Raw genomic sequence first — 23,168 nt, 5'->3', positions numbered from 1 at the left:
CTTCATTTATTTCAAAGGCTGCTTTTTTGTTTGTTTGTCTACTTTATTCCATCTGCTCATCATTCTTTCTGTTCATTTCCACTACGTCTCTCCTTTTTTATGTATTGCTCTTCTCTCTGCTGCACTGGTTTCGTTCTTCCCCTTAGGCACAAAATAAAATGTACCTCCATTTAAAAAGCAAGGCACAAAGGAGGTATTCACTGTGTTCTGTATGATAGTGTCTTACACGGATCTAAGCTGTGCCCTGCATCAGCAGAATGTCAAAGTGTGGCAACCCACAAAAGGAGTGGGCAGCATTTGAATTTCTCCCGTGTTGAAATTGAGATTCTCCTACATCCATCAGGATGTTCCAGTGCTGCCTAAACCTTTCGGGGCTGTAATCCCAAGGTCTGCTGGAGAATCGACCACCATCAGGTGAGACTTGCCTCGGTTAAACTTTCATCCAAGTTATATAAAAAAACTTTGGTACCTAAAGGAAATGGGCATGACAGCTGAATCCCCAAAAGGGTATTGTGAATAGTTTGATCTAAAAGAAAAGAAAAGGGGAGTGGGACTAATTGTATAGTGCTGACACAGGTGTAATGGGCCAAATAGCCTTTTCTGCATTGCATGATTCTATATATAAAATAGAGGAAATGAAATCTGTCTTGTCTGATGCCCCATTTTGGAACAATAAATTGAGATGAGTTTCAAAGAGACTGTAGGCTGTCCATTTTTTGCTCAGGTGAAAAATGAATTTCATCTCCAATGTATAACACATTCTGTCCAGAACACTGGTCATTAATACTTCACAATCACATAGATTTGCATTTCTGTAGTACCTTTTGTGACCTCACAGCATCTCAAATCATTTCAGATGCAGTGAAGTATTTTTTGAGCTATGATTGATTAATTGCTTTCTTGGAATGTGCACACAGCATTTTAGAGAAATGAGTTACTGAATATGAATATGGAATCAGAAGCAGGACTGTGGTTAATTCCCTCACTCACCTAGGGCAGACTGAACACAATTGGATGCATCTAAAAAGAAAGATTTGAATTTATATAGCATCTTTCACAATCCTACAAACCCACAAACTCTCTCAAGTCCAACGGGGCATATTTCAATTGTCGTAACTGCTGTAATGTGAGGAAACATTTAACTCAGTTTCAGTAACTTCAGCTGTCACCAGTTATGAGAAAATTAAACTTGTGGCCTATTCTATGGCCTAGTTTGGAAAACAGATATAGAATGGGTTAGTTACAGTCATCACGTAGGTTCACATATGGCAACTAGAGCTGTGTCTTAACAATGATGGGTGTACTCATTTGAGAAGGCTAAATAAGTTGGTGAGCCCAGTTTTCAATAGGTTGTCTCAAATTACACCAAAGGGCAGTAGCGTCCAGGATAGTACAATGGAGAAAGTGCAACTGAACAGAAAGCTGATATAAAATGAATGAACACAGGTATAGAATGCTGTGTAAGGTAATGGTTCTGAAAGGGTAAATGTTGAAGATTGCATTAGGTTTCAGCCAATCTGACGATGTCACAAAGGCGGAAAATTAATGATGTAGAACTCCTCATACCTTAACATTTTATCCAACTAGCCAATGCAACTTGTACATATTGTTAGCATGCAATACATGACATATTGTTGTTAAAATACATGCCTCTTCTGTTTATGACTCTACCATTGTTATCCAATCAGGCCTTTAGACCCAGAATAGAAAGCATTGAGATGTTGCTGGCAGCACTCGATACCAATCATTACTTGATAATGGCTGGTTCTGCAGGAAAACATTGCAGAAGAAGGTCAGTTTGCCCCAGAAGCTGCACTGCCAAAAAAAATGATCATGGCTGATCTTGTATTTTAGCTGCAACTTCCTGCACCGTCCACTTATTCCTTGAGTGTTTTTGTATCCAAACACACTGAGTCCCAAATTTCAATATATTACATGACTGAACATCCACAGGTGTCTGAGTAGAAAATTATAAAGATTACTTTACTACAATGATTTAAACACATTATGATGATATTATTGATATGTGATTCTGACAGCATTCAGGGAGAAAAGGCATCAGTCCAGATCATAAGAACATCGAAAGCGATGCAGGAGTAAGCCACATAATTCAGAACCATATGCCCGCACTGTCATCTATAAGGTTGTGGCTTCTCTGTACCGGGCTTTAACACCTCTTTTGCGTCAGCTCCTCAACAGCCCTCAAATACTGTAAATTTCAATAATCTATCTAAGTCCTCCTTCAATACTTACAGAGACCTAGGCTCCAAACTGTTTCGGGGAGAGAATTCAGACAACCGTTCCCCTCCAAGGGAAGAAGATCTTTCGCATCTCAGTTTTAAATGAATGTTGCCTTATTCTGTAACTACTTCCCTGAATTTGAGACTCCCAAGTAATGCAGACGTATTCTCAACATCTACCTGTCAAGCCTCTGCACAATTCTATATGTTACAAGACGTTAACATCACATTCTTCTAAACTCAAATGGATAAAAGCCTAGCCTTTTTAACCATTCTTGACAAGTCAACCCTTTATATTAAGATACAGCCCAATGAATGTATTTTCAAATGCCTCCAATGCTAGTATATTCTTTCTGAAGTACAGAAATGAAAACTACATGGTTTTCCCAGTCTGCTTTCAACAAATCTTCCTTCAAACCTCTATAATTGACTTTAGTTAAGTTGAGGACACTGATCTGAGACTTGAATTGTTGTCTCTAAAACTGAAATTGAAATTGAAATGTAAGGAAGCATGTAAATACAGAGGTCTTGGTTACTACACTAGAAATATCATTCCAGCCTCTACTCTGTCCAATCACTTCTCATTCTTCTAAACTCACAGGAATATGGGCCCACACTATTCAACTTATTCTGGTAGGACTGCTGCTCGCCCCAGAAATCAATCCAGTGGATGTTTTTACTTTCGTTCTCAGGCAAGCTTCTTCATGAGGCACAGAGAGCAAAAGACCCACAATAGTCCAAGGCCCTACCAATTGTAGCAAGTCTGCTAAGCTCCTATTCTCCAATCCCTTTGTATTAAAAGCTAACCTAACGTTTGGTTTTCAAATTGTTTGCGGTTCTTCAGAGAATCATAGAATCCCTACAGTGTGGAAGCAGGCTATTCAGTCCATTGATTCTACACTGACCATTTCTCCTATCCTATCCCTGTAATCCTGCACTTCCTATGGCCAACCCACCTAACCTGTATATCTATAGACTGTGGGAGGAAACCAGAGCACCCAGAGGAAACTAATGCAGATACAGGGAGAACGTGCAAACTCCACATAGACAGTCACCCATGGTTGGAATCAAACCCGGGTCCCTGATGCAGCAAGTCAACCACTGAGCCACCATGCCACCTACTCTTGCTTGTTAACTTTCTATAATTACCACGTACTAATGTTTGCCAACATTTCTTTGGTTCTTGCTCAATAATAAATTGTTTTTCCACTTTTACTACCGAAGTGAATTGCCTTCACATTTCTCCAAATTATATTCCATCTGCCAGTTTCTTGCCAGAAGATAATAAAGCTATGTTTTTGGTGCTTCTTATAAACCTATACAGATCATTTGTGGTTGCTAAGCCTCTCTTCTTGGTTTGGAACACTGACACAATATACTTCATATAATCACCAATATAAAAAGCTAATGAGTCAAAAATGAATAATTGTAAATTAACTGATCGAGGTAATTGTATTTAAACTTTCACCTATCTAATGTGCTGGTCCTTTACAATGAAGGCATAACACCATTTTCTGTATGATCCCTAAGTATTGATTTATAAGCATCTTAATGTGCTGGTAACGTAATTTATATATTACATAATGTTAGTATCAGTATGGCCTTCCCACTTAGACAACTAATGTGAAAGGGGCTTATGCAATAGCTCAGCACTGATTTTTTTTTCATGATATTAGACAGTAAGTGTGCCATTTATTACAAAAATAGTACCCAACATTATAATTCAAAATGTTTCGTGATTGTTTAGAAGTTTTCTGAGTTGCCTGGAGATGCATTCTTTCCAAATATCAGAGCGAAATGATTTAGTTTCTCATGGCAGGAGCTCTGTTTTTCAATCTAGAATATTGTTCTTTTAATCTGATTTGCATATGTATTTACACAGGACACTTCTTTGTTTTTAGACACAGGCTCCCATTAGGCCGTGTGCAATCTGATTGTTTAAAAAGATTACAGTGATTTATAGGATCAAGTGTAGCATTTTTTTGACTTTCAGGGTGGATAGGATGTGGGCACAGTAGTCGTAAGGGAGGGGTATAGTGGCATTACAATGGACAGCTATAAACCTTTGAATAACATCTGATACAAGGGGATCCATAAGGCAGGTTTACACAATGGTAAAAGTCATTCCTGGTAGGTATTAAACCTTGAGCTGATAGCAGTCAGTTTGTAAATTACAGGCAATTTTTTTAAATACATGGAAATGATTAAATTTAGCCTTGTACTAGTTGCAATTATTTCATATTTTGTGCTGAAAAAAAGGTGGAATTACAACAATCATTCTTCTACTCCTCACCCACAACTCGTTCAAACTGTCACATACATACAGTTCAGTTCTAGTTTTCCAATATTTCAACACTGGCTACACTTCATGAGTACTTTCTCCGCTCTCCCACTCCTACTGAGTACCTCCAGCATTCTCTGTTTCTCTTTCACTTGCAAGTATTCAACAATGCTTGGAAGTCACTTGGAACTCTTGAGGCCACAAAAGGTGCTGAATATTTAGCAGAGTGAAGAAATGACCAGTTTATTCTAACTTCACTTTGAGCGCAGGATTATTGGAACTCCAAATACACATTCTGTACCTGAGGGCAGCTACTAGCTGTTTGCTTTGGCCGAACACTAATGAATGAATTTGTTAGCTGACAAGTGTATAAGACATTACTGATAGAAATTGTGAAAGATCAGACTGGCTGAGGATTCTTGCTCATATATCATATTTGCAGCTGCATTCATACTACTCAACACCTTTGCCAGTGAACCCGGTGCCAGACTCGCTCACCCATCTGCAGCAGGTAAGCAAACTTGGCAACATTTGCCACTGCCAGAGTCTGGAAAGAATCTTGTCTCTTTAAGTAGAGAGTTTACATTCAGATCACAGCTGGTCTTGCAGGATCAACACATCAATGCTTCCAGCAAGGAGTTCAATATAAAAGCAGCTGAAATAAAGGATTTGCATCAGAACGAGCTGAAATCTGGCTCTGTTTTTCACCACGACTGCATTAGGAATTGGAGAAAGGGCAGCTCTTTCAATGGAAGTGTCTTTTAAAGCCTCTGTCCATGTACTTGTCCATTCAACAAATTGCTCCCTTTAGTTTATGAGCACTTTTCACAGTTGCCAGTGTAGGAGAATAGAGCTTCCTCCCATCCCCCCCCCTCTACATTGTGCATTTTGCAAGCTCTGGGCTTATTTTTTCTGCTCAGCTTTCAGCGCTTCTTCCAGAGGCTGACATAGAAAGAAGTTTCACTGCTTCAGTATCACTTCATGTTGGTGCGCCTGGACACTGACTTGTGGCTGTTGTGCACCTAATCACATTCCCAACATGACTGTGCCAGATTCATCAAGCCCCACCAGAGGCTGCTCACAACTCAGCAGTCAGGCATGTACACTCTCCTTACTGGACTGCCTATAGGTTGAATGCCTGGCTGAGAGGCTCATGATAGAGGTTACATGGTCAGAACAAACAAGGAGGCACATCAGCGCAGTCTTTCAGTACCATCCCAGACATCAGCATTTCATGCAACAAAAAATGTGTGCATTATCATTTGCATTGTGAGTCACCCAAGTTACCTAGTATGCAAACAACTGTTCTTATGCATGATAATAAAGTGTGAAGCTGGATGAACACAGCAGGCCAAGCAGCATCTCAGGAGCACAAAAGCTGATGTTTCAGGCCTAGACCCTTCATCAGAGAGGGGGATGGGGAGAGGGAACTGGAATAAATAGAGAGAGAGGGGGAGGCGGACCGAAGATGGAGAGAAAAGAAGATAGGTGGAGAGCAGAGTATAGGTGGGGAGGTAGGGAGGGGATAGGTCAGTCCAGGGAAGATGGACAGGTCAAGGAGGTGGAATGAGGTTAGTAGGTAGGAAATGGAGGTGCGGCTTGGGGTGGGAGGAAGGGATGGGTGAGAGGAAGAACAGGTTAGGGAGGCAGAGACAGGCTGGGCTGGTTTTGGGATGCAGTGAGGGGAGGGGAAGAGCTGGGCTGGTTTTGGGATGTGGTGGGGGAAGGGGAGATTTTGAAGCTGGTGAAGTCCACATTGATACTATTGGGCTGCAGAGTTCCCAAGCGGAATATGAGTTGCTGTTCCTGCAACCTTCGGGTGGCATCATTGTGGCACTGCAGGAGGCCCATGATGGACATGTCATCTAAAGAATGGGAGGGGGAGTTGAAATGGTTTGCGACAGGGAGGTGCAGTTGTTTATTGTGAACCAAGCGGAGGTGTTCTGCAAAGCGGTCCCCAAGCCTCCGTTTGGTTTCCCCAATGTAGAGGAAGCCACACCGAGTACAATGGATACAGTATGCCACATTGGCAGATGTTCAGGTGAACCTCTGCTTAATATGGAAAGTCATCATGGGGCCTGGGATAGGGGTGAGGGAGGAGGTGTGGGGGCAAGTGTAGCCCTTCCTGTGGTTGCAGGGGAAGGTGCCGGGTGTGGTGGGGTTGGAGGGCAGTGTGGAGCGAACAAGGGAGTCACGGAGAGAGTGGTCTCTCCGGAAAGCAGACAAGGGTGGGGATGGTTCTTATGCATTATCAGTTTGTTATTCTCACCAATCTCTGCACATACATCACACATAACTGCACAAATGCAAGTCATTTCAGCACCTAATAGATACAGTAAAATGGTGGTAATGAATAATGATTAATTTTAGCAGTTCAGAAGAAAGGTCACTGGACTCGAAACATAAATTCTGTTTTCTGCCCATAGATGTTGCCAGACCTAGACCTGTTGAGTTTCTCTAGAAATTTCTGTTTTTGATCTCCAGTATCCACATTTCTTTGTTTTAAATTAATTTTATGTGAAGGCTCCAGTGAATGAATTACATTTTAACAAATTAGCACACAGACAATGGGGAGACAGGCATTGTGTCATGACTGCAAAATTTGCGGTCTTTTGGGCCTGAGTATAAAATAAATGTTAATTGTTAAAGCGCACATAAGGCACACAATGAATACATTGCTCAAAAGCTGGTGTGTGGAAAGTTGGTTCTGGTTGGTGGGGCATTCTTATTTAAGGAGGTATTAGGGAAAGTGGTTGGCACTATCGTGGTTGGCACCTGAGCCATGCTGGGACCAATGTTCTTTTGAATTAGGGAAGTCCAGAAGGTTTTAAACTAAACAAAGGGAATGAGGGATCTAGCTGGTGGATTCAAGGCAGCAGATCAAAACAGTATCACAAGAAATGAGGTTAGACAACGACAGAAATGACCAGTGCGAAAATAAATCTAAGAATTTATCAATGGTCAAGACTAGATGCAACAAAGATAGCAAAACGACAGGGTTGGAGACTCTATCTGAATGCACTTGACACTCATAACAAAGTAAATGAATTGAGAGCACATCCAGAAGAAAATAAATATGATCTGACAGCATTGTGGAGACGTGGATGTAAGATGAAAAAGAATGGGTCTCAAATATGAGGGATAGTGATATTCAAGATGAATAGGAAGCTACATAAAAGTGCAGGGATGGCACCATTGATAAAGGATGAAACTGGTGCAATAGTTAGACATGGTGGTTTAGAAGATCTGGATTAGTTTAGGTGAGGAGTAGTGGAGTAAGAAGTCACTTGTGGAAGTGTTTTATTCACTCCTGTGCAGTAATTATGATGTCAGACAAAGTTTATAATGAGAAATCCTGGTTGTTTGTGTTAAAGGGACAACGGTAATCATGGGTGATTGTAATCTGCATGAAGAATAGAAATATCAGATTGGTAATAGTAATCTGAAGAGTTCGCAGAATGCTTCTGATAGTGAGTTTCAGAGCGGCAGGCTCTGAAACCAAAACTCATAAGGATGTTAGACTTGGCGTTGTCTAACTTGGCAGGATTAATTAATGACCTCAGAGTAAAGACACCTCTACCACTAGCTTACAATTCTCACTCTCCAGAGGACCAGCACTTACTTTACTTACTCTTTTCCTTTTAAAATGCCTTTGTATTATGCTTTTTAAAACTGTGGATTGGAATGAGAAAGAATTGTTTTAGGATTCAGGAATTATAAGTCTGCATGCTTTGAAAGTAAGGAACTTGATACTTGTTTGTGTATCTGTGGGCTCCAGCAATGTGGAGAGAAACTGGAGTGGAGGCGTTGTCTGCAAGTGACGTTGATTTGTTGATGGACTAGTGACCAATTATCAATGACCAAGGTTCTCCATTTACCACAACTCGATATATTAGTTATCAGTTAGATAAATAGTTCAGGCTGTGTGCAAGACAGTAAGAGGCTAAATAGAGCCCAAGTGAAACCAGTAGGAATGCAGCAGACAAAAAAAATCTCTCTTTCTCTCTTTCAGTTCTCTGCAGTAAGCCACTTTAATCCTGAGAAAACCAATTTCTTTCCTTCAGTGATGCTGCCAGTTATGACTTTCATTTGGATAATACAAGGACCTTTCACAAGTGAATCAGCTATCAGGTTTCTCTTACAAACCAGTGGAAGCATTTGAAATTAGGATGGTCAAGGAGAAAACCTTGGATCAGCCGGAACCAACCCAATGGAGATTGTGAACAAAAACTATGCAATCTTTTTTCAGGTTTCCCTCCTTTTTTTTGATCCGATGTATGTTTACCTGTCTGTGTGTTTGTATAAGAAAGAATTTGTAAAGGGTCTTGTGTTTTAATTTGTACACCTTACTTAATTTAGTTTAATTGTTTACTTGTCACTAGAATCTAATGGCTTATAATAAATAGCGATTTCATTGTTAACTACAGAAACCTGGTCTGTGCTTTATCATCTGGGGTATGAAATTCAAATAGTTGGGGACCCTGCAAATTTCCTTTAAAACTCATAACTCCAGTGATGATCCTAGGAATAGATATGGTATAACGGAATTCATTTCCATCATGCTACCCCACTTAGTTGTGACAATGACTGCAATGTGATTGATTTTACATCAAGTTTGAAAAGGACAAAAGTGTGTCTACAGCTATTATTTTAAATATAAATAAGGGCAGCAACTAAGTGGGCATGGAAGCTGAGCTAGTTGGAAGTGAGCTGGCATGCTAGGATATGAGATAAATCAAAAGAGGCACAGCAGCAGATATTTAAGGAGATATTCCAGTATAGTCAGAATAGGTAAATTCCTACTATGAAAGAAAAATTTTGAGGCAATGCCAATCATCTGTGATTCACTAAAGAAACTAAGGAAAGCATCAAACATAGGGAAAAAGCATAAGATTGCATAAAAGTGAATGACATGTTACACGATTAGGCAAAAGATTTTAAAAATCAGAGAAAAACAAATAAATTAATCAGAAGAAAGGGTTCAGAGTATGAGAGGTAACTATTGAGTAAAGTAAACTGATAGCAAGCATTTGAACAGGCAGCTTAAAAGGAAAAAAAGTGAGTGTTGGTCTATGGGTGAGTGAGAATGGTGAGTTAATAATAGATAATAAAGAAATAGCGAATGCAATCAACAAATATTTTGCTCTGTCTTCAGTATAGACAGTACAAAAAACATCCCAGTAACAGCTGTTAATGAGGAAGTGGATGGGAGAAAGAAATGTAGCAAAATTACAATTGTAAAGGAAGTGCGACGAAACAGACTGATGGATCTCTAGCTTTCCAAGCCTCTAAACCCAGAGGAAATTCATCCTAGGTTGTTAAAAATGGTGGATAAAAGGTAATAGAAATGTTGTTGCTAAATATCCAAAATTTTCCTGATTCTGTGAAAGTTTCATCAGACGGGGAAGGAGTGAATATAACTATTCAAAAAGGGAGAGATGGGAGAAATAGGAAATTGTAGACCAGTTGACTTGATGTCTTTTGAGGAAGATATTAGAATTGATCTAGCAGAAGGCTATAGCTGACACTTACAAAAGCTCAAGTTAATTGAGAAACATCAAGATAGTTTTGTGAAAGGTAAACCATGTCTAATTAATTTATTGGAATTCTTTGAAGAAATAGCATGAATGGTGGATAAAGAAAAGTCTGCAGATGCACTGTACTAGGATTTCCAACTGGTATTTGACATCGTGCCACACAAATGGTTATCACATTAAGTAGGGGGTCATGGTGTAATGGGCAATATTTTAGCATGGATAGAAGATTGGCTGGTGATTAGAAAGCAGAAAGTATAGATAAATGCATTTTTTTTTCTAATGAGCAGATTGTGATGAATGAATTCCTGCAGGGATCTGTGCTGGAACCCCCTTTTCTAATCATTTACATCAATGACATGGATGAGAGAAACAAAGGTACGGTATTGATAGGTTGAGAGAGTGTACAATAACTTTACAGGTGCACTAAAATGTGGGACAATGTAAAGTCATAGAGTGACATAGCATGGAAACAAACTAGTCCTAGTTGCATGCTCCTGGCCCATTTCCCTCCAAACCTTTCGTATTCATGTATTTATCCAAAAGTCTTTTAAATGTTGTAATTATAGTTCACTTTACAGGAAGAATCAACAAGCACAACATTAATGACAATGGACAATGATTGCTGAATTCTGAGATGCAGAACAATCTAGGTGTTTGAGTGTATGGGTCATAAAAAGTTAGTGTGCCAGTGTAGCAAGTAATGAAGGAAGTTTAATGGAATATTATGCTTTTTTACAAATGGAATTGAACGTAAAAGTGAGGCTGTTATGCTTCAGTTATACAGGACACTTATTAAACCACATTTCCTACATTGTCCACAGTTTTCTTCTCCTTATTTAAAGAACAGAAGAAATAGGAGCAGGGATTCAACTCCTCAAGCCTGCAATACCATTCAACAAGATCTTGGCTGATCTGTCCCAATCCTTCATTCCTTTGTCATGCTGGCTTGTTATTGACTTCTACTGTCTAGAAGTCTCTCCTCTTTAAATACTTTCAGCAACCCAGCCTCCACCAATATCTGATGTAGAAAATTCCAAGACATTACCATCTCCTGGAAGAAGAAATTCCTTTTCATCTCAGTTTTAAATGAGTATTCCCTTATTCTGTCACTATGTCCTCTGGTTCAAAATTCTTCCACTAGTGGAAACAACTTCTCAATGTCTACATTGTCACAGTAATGAGATTAACCCTCATTCTTCTAATAGTGAAAGGCCCAACTAGCTTATTCATTAGGAAGACTGTAGTTACATTGGAGGTATTTAAGAAAGGTTTGATAAAATAGATACTTGCAATGAGTGGATTGTCTTATGAGGAAAGTTTGTACAGACTTGCCTTGTTTCCATGGTGATTAGAAGATTGAGAGATGACTTGACTGAAGTGTATAATGTCCTGAATAGCCTTGGCAAGGTGGATGTGGAAAGCATGTTTCCTCTTCTAGGCGAGTCCAGAATTCGAGGGGGTCACTATTTACAGATTAGGGTCCACACTTTCAGGACAGAGATGAGGAGAATTTTCTTTTAGAGGGCTGCGTGACTTTGAAACTCTGCCTCAGAAGGTGGCTGAGCCAGGACCATTGTGTACTTTTACAGTTGATGTAGATTGATTCCTGTGCCAAATGAGAATCTCAGTTTATTAGGGAGATGGAAATGTAGAATTGAAACACAAGCTATGGCCTTAGTGAATAGTGAAAAAGGCTGAAGGGGCTGAATGGATGTCTTCTGCTTCCAGTGTGTACGTTCATACAGGCTGTTTGCTGCATATTTAATGGAAAACTGTGCCAAGGAGACCGGAATAGATGAAATTCCCACTCAAGTGGGAATTCACAGCAGCTTATTTTCAGGTTCATGATCACCATCAAATTGATAACACATCCCCAAATCAGAGATCTGAGGCAGCCCAAAATTGCTCTTTTGCCCTCTTTAATATTTACTTTCTAAGAGCTATTTCCAAGAGCTGCTGGTATTTTTTTACTGGGAAGAATATCAGCCTGTTTGCCTTACCAGTAGTTGATCACAGGCAAGTCAGATAATCGTAGTTAAAGAAGAGTCGAGCATATCGCTACCAAAAGGAATGGATCATTGAGACCCTAAAGAACCCATGTTGGCCATTAACACTGCTATTCTCCCTTGTGTCAGCCATGTTTCCAAATCCCATTATTCTTTTTCTTTCTCAAATGTTGGCATGGCATTTGTTGAGTTGCAGATAAGCACCACTTCTTATCCTACACTATTACATGTGTTGATTAGATTATGCAGCTGCCTCTAGGCACCAACTAGAGGGCAAACATTTAAGGTGCGAGGGGAAAGATTTAAAATGGACCTAATGGGCAACTTTTCACACAGAGGGTGGTGCATGTATGAAATGAGCTGCCAGAGGTAGTAGTGGAAGCTGGTACAATTACAACACTTAAAAGGCATCTCGATAGGCACATGAATAGGAAGAGTTGAGAGGGATAAGGGTTAAATGCTGGCAAACGGGACTGGATTAATTTAAGGTATCTAGTTGGCATGAATGACTTGGACCGAAGGGTCTGTTTCCATGCTTTGCAACTCTATGATTCTATGACTAAGCGACCAAGACTAAAATGTTTATATGTTAGGAGAATCTGTAGATATAAACCTTAAGTTTGTACTGTGGATTGATGATTCAGTGGATGATACAGTGTAGTTGTATATTGCCTTAGGCCACTATTGGTGTGCCAAGTAGGATATGGTAGTGGTGCTGATAAAACATAAGTATCAGATCAGTCATGTCAACCTGAAAAATACACACTGATATATGGTAAGGAATCTCTTTGTCTAAATTAGTTTGGGCATCCATGGTTCATTCACAAATTTTATTGAATGAAGGAGCTCTGTAAATATGAATGTTCAAATAATAAACCAGTGACTAAATTTAAAGGGCTAAAAATTATTTACAGGTGAGTGCATGCCTCTCACTATAGTTCTTCTTTGAAGAGGTGACATTGTAGAACATTGACCCGTTTTCCTTTGAATCATATTTAGGTAAACGGTGGCTTGTTTGGAAAATTTTCGTTCGATATTAGCAGGCACAAGTCATGTTCAGTTCTGGTAATGTGATTGAAATGAGACAATTCTGACTGCTTGAGCTTGCTTATAATAACCATCCAATACAGATGAGAAGTAAATTCTTAACAAAACTTGGCTTAATATGAAATATGATGTTATTAACTGGACACAGGCCATAATAATAATGAACATCCTTTCTGGATAGTTTACATTTCCATTCAATGTCAAAGGAAATACGACACAGAGAATCTTGGGACACTTGCGAACATTATATCCGGGATTCTCAAATCAGAATCCTCATGTTCCAGGAATTACTTTATGGGAATAAGTGTGGTTGGGTAGGCCAAACTTAGTAACAGAGTTACTACTCATTCATTGATGATGACCCTGATGATATGAGAAAATTTAAGATCAGGAAAAACTGCTGACCTTGACCAAACATTAATGGGATAGTGGTCTGAGCGATAGAAGGAATGTCACTAATGCATCTCACCAGAATGTTAGCAGGGTAGTGGCATTATAGGTAGGAAGTATTAGTAATTTAAAAGGCCCTTGCCTTTCTTCTGCCAGTTTCAGCAAAGTAATCAACAGGTCGCATTCGATTGCAGAGTCAAATCTATTCATTTAATTTTGAAACTTTGCCCCACAATACAGTGTCAACAGAGAGCAGGGACTCACAGGTATTCCTGATATTAGGTGTTGGTAAACATGAAGGCAGCAAAATGGTGGATTCATGTTCTGCACTAAATTCCAAAACATTTGCTTACATGTGTCTTGCGTAATCGCGTTCTGCGTCTTTGGGAATTTTGGAGCTCTGAAATTTCAAACGTTCGCAAAATTGAATGTTCAGAAACCTATCTTTGATAAAGAGTTAAAGTGGAGAAAAGGTTAGTATGGCAATATGTTATCCATTTCAGTTTCACTTATTTTTGAAGTGGCTGCTCCAAAGGTACAATCCCACAAAGTTTGGCAGTTCTCCAGTACTTGGCAGGGTAGCAATGTTCATGCATGAGACAAATCATTTACGTTGGTTGTTCAACGACAGAGAGTAACTCATTTGAGCCCAGACCTGTCCTTCCCCAATATCTGCACAAGCCTACTTTCTACCAGGGGCCACTGAACAAGAATCAGATAAGGGACTTTGATTGATAGCCCTAATGCCTCCTTTACTGCTACTGAAATCAACTGGAGCACTAATGCATTTGGACTAAGTGAAATCAGATGAGTCAGTTCAACATCCAGCATATTTTATGAATGTTAGTTCTTGTGGCATTGTACATTGGAGTCAAAACTCAGTCTAGGTGAAGTGGGATTAAATATCAGTGAAAAGCTGGAGTGAGTCACAGAGAATTTTGGATATGATGGGGATAGTTTTCAGTTTAAATGAAATAAGCAATCTTGCTCAAATTGCACACAAAAAACATTCCATTTTGAAAACTGTCTTATTATTTCCATGAAATTTCACTCAAATTCATTTTCAAATCTCTGAACACAACACCTGCCATGATCTATTGCAATTGAACAGATTTTTTCACACATAACTATTTCTTGGTATATTACATTCACTTACAGAAGTCACCATTACAGCAAGACAGGTGTACACAGAATCTTTCTATCCTAAATGCATAAGCTCACATTCCTAATATGCAAAAGTTCTGCATGATATATAACAAAATGAAGTAAAGGTCGTACACAGATGTAAGGCTTTTAACATGTTGTAGATTTTGACTTGTATTGAATGACAATGTTTCAAAAATCGTGAAGTTGATGTTTTCCTAGGTGTTGACAGTCTATCTAAATTAAACAATTTTGTAGAATGTCTCATTAGGATGTGAACTGGTGTTTTATATTTCATCAATGACTGCTCAAGAGTGATGAGGAACAAACAATCCACTTAATGAGTTTTAATGGTGCTTTTAGGCCACCAGAGAAGTGTGAGCAATGGATAGCAGCTGTGCAAACTTCAAAGTAGCATGGTTGGTTTGAACTGAATAGTGGCAGCATGGTGGTTAGTACTCCTGCCTCACAGTGCCAGAGACCTGGGTTCTACTTCCTCGGGAGGCTAAGGAAATTCAGCATGTCTGTAAAGACTCTTACAAATTTTTGCGGATGCGCCATGGAAAGCATTTTATCTGGAAGCATCACAGCTTGGTATGTCAACAGGTATGCCCAGACTGTAACAAACTGCAGTGAGTTATGAACACAGCCCAGTCATTGAGCAAGCCAACCTTTCATCCATCGATTTCATCTATATTTTTCGCTGCCTTATAACCAAAGACCCCTTCCACCCCAGTTATAATCTCTTTCAACCTCTTCCGCTGGGCAAAAGATACAGAAGCTTAAACACATGTACCAACAGAATCAAAAACAACTTCTTCCCCACTGTTATAAGACTCCCAAATTTTAATTTTAATGTTGATCTTGCTCTTTGAGCCCCTTCTTGGCGGTTGTAACACTGTATTCTTTGCTCTGTTCTATTACCCTAACACACTTTGTATGGTATTATCTACCTTTACAGCAACCAAAACAATACTTTTCATGGTACCAAGCTACATGTGATAATAATAAATCAAATCAAATTGAAATCAATCAGCTGTGGGCTACTGTCCATGTAGAGTTTGCATGCTCTCTCTGTGTCTGTATAGGTTTCCTCTGGGTTTCCTCCTGTAATCCAAAGGTCTGCAGGTTTTGTGGACTAGCCTTACCAAAAATTGCCCTGTAGTGGTAAAAACTCCATGCAGGGTTGTGGAAGAGGAGAGGGAAAAACGGGGTGGTTTTCAGAAGGATGATATAGGCTTGATGGGCAAATGCACTGTACGAATTCTAAAAACTCTGTCCACTGAGTGGAAACTGGGCAGATGGACAGTGAAAGGCTGAGCAGGTGATTAAGCAGTTGACTTTATACTGGATCTTAACTTGCACGGGATGCACATAACTCGTTAAATAAAATAGAGCTATCCAAACCTTTTCACGAGACCTTTGAAAAATAATTCCGACAAATTAACATTCTGAACAACCCACTTAGTAGAATTTTCAGGAGGTTAAAGTAAATTGGATAGAATTGATTTCTTAAAAGTCTGAACTGATGCATTGAATGAATGTTTTCATTAACTGTAAAGGAAAGTAGAACGTGCTTAATTTGTCAGAGAAAAAAAATGAATAAATGTCAGTATCCAGTCACATCTTGTAAATGCATTGTGTATTTGTATCTAATTTGACTGCTCAGGTTTTGGTTTGTGATAATAAATCAAACAATCCCTAATTCTCACTCTTCTCTTCTGAAGACAATGAGGCTTTAAGTTAATGATGCTCCATGAAGGAATCACAAATTTCCACCTTGTTATCTTGTTCCTCTCACAAGTGAAACAAATCCCAAGATGAATTGAATTTTTCCTGACCTAGTTAATGTGATTATGTGCCAATGTGAAATGCAATGGAATGAGTCTCAGAGATCTGCGAGAAAATAATATATTTGTGAACTGAATCCCTTTTAATAAGGAATCCTTTTCTTTCCAAAGATTGATATTAGAACTGCAAGCTTATCGGTGTTCATCCATTGCTGTTGAATTTCTAGCTCTGTGGCGGACAGGACGATGGACATGGGATGGAGAGGCAGGGTGAACTGTTGTCAATACTTATAACAAGGGTCCTGACCCCAAACATCAGTTTTCCTGCTCCTCTGATGCTGCCTCACCTGCTGATTTCCTCCAGCTCTACAGTGTGTTAACTCTGACTCCAGCGTCAGCAGTTCTTACTATCTCCAACTCAATACTATGTTGGGATAATAAGCAAACAACTTTTAGAAGATCACTTGATTGATAAAAATGATCAGGTCTGGACAGAGCAACTTGCACCGGAATAAATGAAAAGAGCAATTTGCCTTGATAATTGAAACAGCTTCTATTATATTGATGAGCTGGTTAATCAAATCTGAAAGTTGAGTAAGTCATATTTGAGTGAGAGGGAGGATTTTGGCTGGATGGGATCAGTGAACACGCAGTGAAAACTAATAAGACCAAAAGGAGCATCAGTAAGCATATCATTTCATTTTCAAAAAGCATTTGTGAGAAAAAAGTACAATTAACTTCGAAGTTATTTTGCTGATACACAACTTGGTTAGTGCTGTAAAACTTGCATTTTATGAAAGATTTTCAATTTACACTCATCAGGAAAATTCACAAGAAATACCAATGTAGAGGGAAAACAATATTTTATGCTCTTCTAGAAGAAAATGCTGATTATTTGACAAGGGGGCTCTGATTGCTGGAGGCATTGCCATGAAAAATGGACCAGACAGATGATGACTGAAAGTTCACTGCTAAGTTTTGCCTTATCACCAGCCTTAATATTTGATCTAGAACCATGTATTCACCATACAACTTTGCTACGGAAGTGTGGTGCATCAAAGCTATACTGTGCGATGATAGCCAGCATGATCAGAATGCTTCTGACTGTAAGTTGTGCATGTTTATGAAAAGGTCCAAGATTATCACTTTTGATCCAAAAAGTCCTATACTGTGTCACATTACCCTAGATGGATACATTATCCTAAATTTTCAAGTAAAAATGAAGCCAATTTTTTATACTACTAGTTTGCAGGAGTAATGCCAGTTGTGCCAGTCACTTAAAAAATGCTGCTGTCAAGACAAAAAAACATTCTGTCCATCACACAAATGAGTAATCTCTGACACACATGCACATTTCACTGCCAGTGCGGTGCTAGACATATAGGTTGAACAACAGCAGATTGTATTAAACAACATGTTCTGCCTGCAGTTGTTTGCAATAGGCAAACTACTGGCTGTACCAAACCAGCTTGTGCTTGCAAAATTCTAAACGCAGTGTCTAATATTAGATATGATTCTTTGATTGTACAATATTTGCTAAACACTCCTGAATGTGCTTGTGGCATATTTACATATTTTGGAAGCTATATACATAGAGCCTTGTACTTTGCAGAGAGGAGGAACATGTACATTCATGATACTTTCTTTGATTTCACAAAAGGAGTGACAGCACTCTCTGCTTCATTACTTAGGACAATGTTTTGATCAGAGTCAATCAGCCTGTTTTAATATGCAAATAAATCTTCGTAGTTAACTATTAAACATTATCTTGCTGGTGCATTCTCTATAGCAATATATCTATTCATCAGTGTCTCATTGCCACCCAATCTGCACACCCTCATACCATTCCCACCTCCTAGGCATTACAAGATGGTGGTGGCAAAGTAGGCAGGTCCAGGCTCCTGTGCCCAGGACTAATCCGCTCCTTCCACTTTTCATCTTTTTTTTCCTCTTTTGTCTTCTTTTCTTGTTTTCTTCTTTTTAGTTTTTGCTTCTGCTCATCTTCTGGGGAGCGCTCAGTCGTGGTGGCATTGGCAGCGATGGCTTCAATGATGAAGGCAGAAGGTGGCAGGCAAGTGGCTTTGTGGAGATCCAAAGCATAGCGGTGGCTGGTGATCCCGAAGTGGGGCCCTGGCGAATGGCAGTGAGGCAGCTGGTGAGTCTGGAGCAGGCGTCTGGCAGTGGCGAGCACAGGACCCGGCATCAGCTGCTGTCTCTGCAGAGGCAATGTCATTGAGTATGCCCAGCGGTGAAAGATGGTCCTGAGGAATGCTAGCTAGATGGATAAAAAACTGGCTGGGCAACAGGAGACAGAGGGTAGTAGTAGAAGGGAATTTCTCAAATTGGAGACCTGTAACCAGTGGTGTTCCACAGGGATCTGTGCTGGGACCATTGTTGTTTGTGATATATGTAAATGATCTCGAGGAAGGTGTAGGTGGTCTGATCAGCAAGTTTGCTGATGACACTAAGATTGGTGGAGTAGCTGATAGTGAAGGGGACAGTCAGAAGTTACAGCAGAATATAGATAGACTAGAGAGTTGGGCAGATAAATGGCAGATGGAGTTCAATCCAGGCAAATGCGAGGTGATGCATTTTGGAAGATCAAATTCAAGGATAAACTATATGGTAAATGGAAAAGTCCTGGGGAAAATTGATGAACAGAGAGATCTGGGTGTTCAGGTCCATTGTTCCCTGAAGGTGACAATGCAGGTCAATAGCGTGGTCAAGAAGGCATATGGCATGCTTTCCTTCATCGGACGGGGTATTGAGTACAAGAGTTGGCGGGTCATGTTGCAGTTGTATAGGACTTTGGTTCGGCCACATTTGGAGTACTGTGTACAGTTCTGGTCGCCACATTACCAAAAGGATGTGGATGCTTTGGAGAGAGTGCAGAGGAGGTTCACCAGGATGTTGCCTGGTATGGAGGGTGCTAGCTATGAAGAGAGGTTGAGTAGATTAGGATTATTTTCATTAGAAAGACTGAGATTGAGGGGGGGACCTGATTGAGATCTACAAAATCATGAGGGGTATAGACAGGGTGGATAGCAAAAAGCTTTTTCCCACAGTGGGGGGGCTCAATTACTAGGGGTCATGAGTTCAAAGTGAGAGGAGGAAAGTTTAAGGGAGATATGCGTGGAAAGTTCTTTACACAGAGGGTGGTGGGCGCCTGGAACGCGTTGCCAGCAGAGGTGGTAGACGCAGACACGTTAGCGTCTTTTAAGATACATTTGGACAGGTACATGGATGGGCAGGGAGCAAATGGACACAGACCGTTAGAAAATAGATTGCAGGTTAGACAGAGGATCTTGATCGGCGCAGGCTTGGAGGGCCGAAGGGCCTGTTCCTGTGCTGTAGGTTTCTTGGTTTCTTTGTTTCTTTGTTTCTTTAAATAATTGGTTGGGTTCAGCACTGGCAGCGGCGAAACAGTGACGAAATGGTTATGGAGTCTCTTTAAGCTGTATCTTTTTATTTATTGTTAAACAGTACAAAATGGCACTGGAATCCAAGCAACATTTGATGCTTTTCATTGTATACCACTGTCTTTTTCACTGTATAGGCAGTTCTTCCACAACATGGTCATTGCGTTCTTGTGTAACCTTGCGCTAGAAAAAATCATGCTGTAGAAAACCACGTTAAAGGGAAGTAGCTGTCGAAAATCACTACACCTGTATAGCATAAAGTTTGCAATATCCAAACAGTGTCTTCATCAATCACGTTACAGCCAATATTGTGTTAACAAAACATGCGTTATAACAGAACTACCTGTAAAATACGTGACAATTAAATCATTCATTCAAAATCATTCGTTCAAAATTCTGTTACAAAACTAAAATTAATGCAGAAAATGAGCACAAATCAATATCCGACAAACAGTGAGTGGAGAATCTGTTTTCGACATTGGTTAATCTATGAGCCTTGTACAGTGCAACAAAAGCTGCATATCAAACCTAGGACCTCCCTGAGCAGTCTGGCACAGTTTCATACAGACATCACACTTCCTCAATAGATCACTAAAACATTCCTACAAACATGTACATGTTTAAAATATGATAATTACCTCTAAGTTTCATTATTAAAAAGGAAGAATCCTGAGAAGATTCATGTAGATGCAAAATTGTTTTATTCCACTTTCACCTTTTCCACGACTTCATACAATTTGTTTAATTGAGACAAATGGAGCATTTAATTTCTGGCACAGGGCAAGCTACTTCTATAATATTCCATTCCCTCTGGGTTCAGAAAATGGGCTCAAACTGTGGGTAATGACCTTTAATTTCCAATTAATGTGAAGTGAAACATTGTATGGATTAACATCAAATGGCCCAAAGTGTTGAACGTGCTTTCTCTGTGGCGCCGTGCTCTGGGGAAATGCAGGCTAGAAAGCTTGTGTGGAGAAAATCATATCACACACACAAAGCATCCCAACAAATTAAAACTAATTCCAAGCAACTAAAATTATTGAGAACCATTTAGAATAGCCTGTGATAGCAATTAAATGTGCCCTTCAGCTGATTCATGATACACCACATAACTCAATTTAGTAAAATTGTAAATCAATAAACTCAATTTTCTTAATTACCAACAGTTAAAGTGGCTTATTCATTTAGATTTTGATTAGTATCATAGCTGCATCTGGGAAAGACATTGCACCAATTTCTCCATTTTTGTAGACTTATGTTTAGCAGCTAAAGCAAAAACAAATTTGGGCAGACACTATTCTCCCAGAGGCTGTGAAGGACATTTTGCTGCTATCTATGCATTAGCTATGCAGTTGGCGCAATACTGAAATTTGTTGCTTCCCCATTATTGCATTCTGCAGATGTTCTGTGAATCTCTGAAAGAGTATACAGGATGTCACAATGCATAGGAGCATATAAAATAAAGGCAGGAGTAGGCTATTCAATCTTTCGAGTCTGCTACACCATTCATTCTGATCATGGATGATCATACAACTCAATAGCCTGTTCCTGATGCCTCCCACATCCTTTAACCCCAAGTACTATTCCCTTACTTCTTAACATCATATATTTTGGCCTGGACTGCTTTCTGTGGAATTCAATTCCATGGATTTACTGCTCTATTGGTGAAGAAATTTCTTCTCATCTCAGTCCTCAATGGTTTTTCCTCTATCTTTAGATTGAACCCTGGTTCTGGATTCCCCTGGCATTGGGGTCAAGCTTCCTGCATTGACACTGACTAGTTCTGTTATAATTTTAGAGGTTTCCATGTGATCCTTCCTTATTCTTCTGAACTCCAGCAAATGTAGGTCTAACCAATTCTTCCTCTCCTCATATGTCAGTCCCGCCATCCCGGAATCAATCATACCCTTCATTGAACTTCAAATCTACTGGTTTAATATCCAGAGGTTATCCATTTGAGCTTTGTTAACTAGCCTGAAAAAAAAACAGACAAAATCAGGCAAATGCATAGCAAGGGAGCAGGAAGCTTTTACTTTCTCACTTTCTCAGCAGCCTTGAATCTCAATGCAATGAATATAACTTTCCTCAGATGCTGAATATATGGTAGCAAAGCGAGGAGCTGGATGAACACAGCAGGCCAAGCAGCATCTTCGGAGCACAAAAGCTGATGTTTCGGGTCGAGGCGAGCTGGGCTGGTTCTGGGATACAGTGGGGGGAGGGGAGATTTTGAAGCTGGTGAAATCCACATTGATACCATAGGGCTCCAGTGTTCCCAAGCGGAATATGAGTTGTTGTCCCTGCAACCTTTGGGTGGCATCATTGTGGCACTGCAGGAGGCCCATGATGGACATGTCATCTAAAGAATGGGAGGGGGAGTTGAAATGGTTCGCGACTGAGAGGTGCAGTTGTTTATTGCGAACCGAGAGTAGGTGTTCTGCAAAGCGGTCCCCAAGCCTCCGCTTGGTTTCCCCAATGTAGAGGAAGCCGCACCATGTACAGCGGATGCAGTATACCACATTGGCGGATGCATAATTGGCCAATGTGGTAAACTGCAGCCCAATGGTATCAATGTGGATTTCACAAGCTTCAAAATCTCCCCTCTCCCCACTGCATCCCAAAACCAGCCCAGCTCCTCCCAGCCTGCCTAACCTGTTCTTCGTCTCACCTATCTCCTCCTCCCACCTCAAGCCGTACCTCCATTTCCTACCTACTAACCTCATCTCGTCCCCTTGACCTGTCCGTCCTCCCCGGGCTGACCTATCCCCTCCCTACCGCCCCACCCATACTCTCCTCTCCACCTATCTTCTCCTCTATCCATCTTCAGTCCACCTCCCCTCTCTCCCCATTTATTTCAGAATTCTCTCCCCATCCCCCTTTTCTGATGAAGGGCCTAGGCCCGAAACGTCAGCTTTTGTGCTCCGAAGACGCTGCTTGGCCTGCTGTGTTCATCCAGCTCCACACTTTGTTATCTTGGATTCTCCAGTATCTGCAGTTCCCATTATCTCTGCTGAATATATGGGTTTGCTTGCAGGGCTGACTTCTCCCAGTGTTTAAGAAATTTTCACCAAGGACATTGATCATTTAGAGTCTCATTTTCCTACTGTTTTAATATGGAATTACTTTGTGCCAGGCAATTTATGTCAGCAATTGAATACTCATGTTATATTTATTCCTGTTCTAAATCTTAAACACTCCAAGACTTTTAATACTCCAAGAAATCTGCATGGCTATGTCACAGTGAACGGAAAAACAAAGATTTGCATTTTCCTGACCTCATGGTATGCCAAAAACTTTAGAGTTAATGAGGTTCCCTTG

General features: G+C 40.1%; 1 long non-coding RNA gene across 1 annotated transcript in view; it reads left to right on the top strand.

Annotated features, from left to right (window-relative positions):
• Positions 1–260: 260 nt before the first annotated feature.
• The window catches only part of LOC125452276 (uncharacterized), a 34,283-nt gene continuing 11,375 nt past the window's right edge, over positions 261–23,168 (top strand). Inside the window, exon 1 of the long non-coding RNA XR_007247519.1 lies at positions 261–414. This is a non-coding gene — a long non-coding RNA (uncharacterized LOC125452276). The remainder of the gene's footprint in view (positions 415–23,168) is intronic.

This window comes from Stegostoma tigrinum, chromosome 4 (assembly GCF_030684315.1).
Source record: "Stegostoma tigrinum isolate sSteTig4 chromosome 4, sSteTig4.hap1, whole genome shotgun sequence".
Lineage (NCBI taxonomy): Eukaryota > Metazoa > Chordata > Chondrichthyes > Orectolobiformes > Stegostomatidae > Stegostoma > Stegostoma tigrinum.
Note: the sequence above shows the minus strand (reverse complement) of the source record. Positions and strands in the feature narration are given on the sequence as shown.